Genomic DNA, 3619 nt, shown 5'->3' with positions numbered 1-3619 from the left:
CCTCTCATTTTTGTTCTATAAATGTGTGTTTAACTATCTTTTCATTCAGCAATGGACTTTCAGAGGCAGGAATATAGACTGAGGAATAGAACATTAGAGTTCTCTTACAAAATTGGTGGTGGTGGTTATGTGCCGTGATGTCAGTTTCTACTCATAGCGCCCCTGTACAGTGTTTCCGAGGCTGTAAATGTTTACTGGAGCAGGAAGCCTCACCGCGGAACACCTGGTAGTTTCAAACTGCTGACCTTAAGGTTACCAGCCCGATTGGTAACCACTACGCTACCAGAACTCCTCTTACAAAATTGCAGGTGATATATATATATATAACTTATTGCCATATATTACGTATTATTTTGTGCATCCTTGAGTTGTCTTTAAGAACCTCATTTTTAAATGTGGGAAGTGAGCTCTAGAGGTGATAAATAAACTTCTGGCATCTCATAGAAATGAAGTTTATCAGATTCCAAAGCAATTGCTCTCAACTTATCCCTAACTACAGTGTAAAAAAAAAAAAAAAAAAAAAAAATCTCTCCTGCAAAATAACTTTCTTTTATAATTACTTGAAACTTTATAGTATTCGTATTTTAAAATTAAGGTTGAAAACAGATTTAAAAAATTGTAGACCATATTATAATACAAAATTCCTGTGTGGCAGTATAGGATAAGCACTGGACTGCAAATTACAAAGTCAGCAGTTCAAGCCAGTTGCTGCTCCTTGGAAATCTTATACAGGGTCACTATGAGTCCGGAACAACTCAACAACACTTCACAAAATCAGCTATAATACAAGTACACTCATTAATAAAAAAAATTCCTACTTCATTCTTTTTTTTAACTTTGTATTTGGAGATTGTATGAAATTTATACAGCTAATTACTTTTCCCTCCAACAATTTGTATCCAGTTTGTTTCATAAATTTGATTGTAGTCTCATCGATATAGAAAACACTTCCCACTTATTCTCTATTTCCATTCCTCCTTCTTTCCTGCCCCTTCCATGTCTTCTGAGATTCCCTTTTGTGCAAAAGCTGTTGTTTTGGTTTCACATGATTAGAATGTACAGAGGAGTACATTCAACCCTGCTGTTATTCCAGGCAAATTATCCTTGATGTTGTGCAAATTGCTGGTTAGTTGATCTATTCAATGATTTTTCATATTTGATTATTTTATCAGGTGATTCCAATGCTAATATACACATGTACGATTAGGAAGAATATTGTGGAGACAAAGCTCAAACAACGTAACTGTTAATACTTGTCCACTAGAGAAACTCACAAAGTTGTTGCCTTTGTGTTGCACAAGACCTTAATTGCGGTTTTCTACTTCTCTGGTGCACATTAGAGGAGGTCAAGCCTATCTTGGTCACCTTCTTCTGATTTCTTTCCCACTAGTTTTCTCCTCAAGTGCTTCCCTGTGTTCTTGGATGTCAATTTCTGTCTGGTTCAATTCTAATAAAACAAAACCAGACATTTCTTACTAAAACAGAATTGTCTCTCCAGATCATGTAGTCTAACTTACTTTCTATTATCCCTATTAATATCAGGATCCTGGTTGCTATATTATTATTTTTAAAAGTTGATAAAGAATAACTTCACAAAAGATGAATATATCTACACTAAACTTTGATGCCAACCGATGCTCATAAGTACACTCTCCAAAAGAGTGTGATTTAATTGAGAAAATACCGAGGAAGAGTAAGTCTCAAAACCTTTTTCAAAGCAGTTGTGCCCTATATACCCTCTCCCATAATCTTATCTCCCACAAATATTTCATACTGTCCCATAAAGAAATGCCACTTGGGAAGCTACAAGGGTGTAGCGTATATACCAGAATTATGCAAAAAAAATAATTAATTAAATGACATTTTACAATAATGACTATATAGCCTAAGACATACACTTGCGTTTAGATTCTACAATTTTTTTTTTTTATTAATGGATAATTAAAGAGTGTTTTTCAGTTTCATATAAGCCTTTGAATATAGGACTTCATATATGTTATCAGAACAAGCTGAAAAAAAAATTTTTTCTTGTTTTGTTTTTTTATAGCAAAAAATTAAAACTAAGTCAGAAGAAGTAGGATAACTTCAAAAATGACTCAAACGGAACCTCTTTAATTTCTAAGTAATTGATAAGCATGTCTTTATAGATCCATTACCTCTTGTGTTGTTGTGGTGGTTGTTGTTAAGTGTCATTGAGCCGGTTCTGACTCTCATCAACCCGGTATAGGATTTCCAAGGAGTGACTGGTGGGTTTGAACTGCTGACTTTGCAGTTAGCAATCCAGTGCTTACCCTGCATTGCCACCAAGTACTCATTACATCTTATAGCTACAACTGTATGAATATCATGGACTTTCTAAAAAGAAGGAAAACAATATATTAAAGGAATATAGCATCCCCTCAACTATGTTTTGATCAACATGTAAACATCACTCAAAAAAATGCCATCAAGAATGTGATTTTTACATATTTGGCTTTCTATCCTATATCATTGACACTTGGTAGTTATTTGCTATAAAAGAGACTAAACACTCATATTTATCAGAGAATGCTCATCATCTTAGGGAATAGGCCTGGTTTATGCTAGTTAAATGATGTCTTGGAAAACATGTGACTGGAGAAGCAGGACTAGGGGAATGTGTCCATGCTTGATTTGAGGTGAGGAAGGAAATCTTTCTAGAGAGAAGGAATGAAAAGTTAAGAATTACAACACAAATTCATTCTCTTTGTTCTTAAAGTATCTGAAGGTTTGTGTATACATTTCTTTTCAAAAGGCATAGTCAAAACCAACTCATGATCACTAACTGCCAATCCCTCAAATTTCCTCTCTTCCACTTGGAATCTCTGTTCATCATTCAAATCAGAAAATACATGTCCTCATTGCAAAGCAGTTTTCCTTCTGTGTACAGTATATTTAGATGTTCTGTACTGAATGAAAGCACCTTATTTTTTGGCCTCATGATGTTTATAGTTTTTTCCTGAATTGTTTGAATAATTACATAACTTAAGTTGGATATTTACACTATTGTAGAATTCATTACTGTGGAGATTGATGGGTTGATTACAAAGTAGAAAGCACTGAGATGCACAACTGACACTGCATAAACTCAACAATTATAGAGAGTAATTGTTAGTGCATGAAAGAAACATTGAATTAACAAAATTACGGCACATTAAGAAGGAGACTAGAAGGATTTCCAATAATAAAGAGTACTGTGTTTACACTGAAGACAATCAAAACTATAGCAAAATTAGGAAATTATTTAATAGCATTATACAGGAGGACATGTATAAATATACATTGTAATGAAGTATTTGGGATGACATTGTATTGTACTATATAATTTGAAGAAAACAGCTGTTTACAAGTGTGTATAAGCATTTAAAATAGCAATCTATGTTTTAGTTTTTTTTAATCCTCTTTTATATCCTTGTTTCGTAGACTATAAATCAGAGGGTTTAACATGGGAATGACAAGAGTATAAAACAATGATGTTATTTTGTCCTGGTCAAGAGAATAGGAAGAACTTGGGCGGAAATACATAAATAGAATAGTCCCCTGGAAAATTGCAACAACAGTTAAGTGGGAGGTGCAGGTGGAGAAAGCTTTCAACCTTCCT

This window comes from Chrysochloris asiatica, unplaced genomic scaffold, assembly GCF_000296735.1.
Source record: "Chrysochloris asiatica unplaced genomic scaffold, ChrAsi1.0 scaffold00669, whole genome shotgun sequence".
Lineage (NCBI taxonomy): Eukaryota > Metazoa > Chordata > Mammalia > Afrosoricida > Chrysochloridae > Chrysochloris > Chrysochloris asiatica.
Note: the sequence above shows the minus strand (reverse complement) of the source record.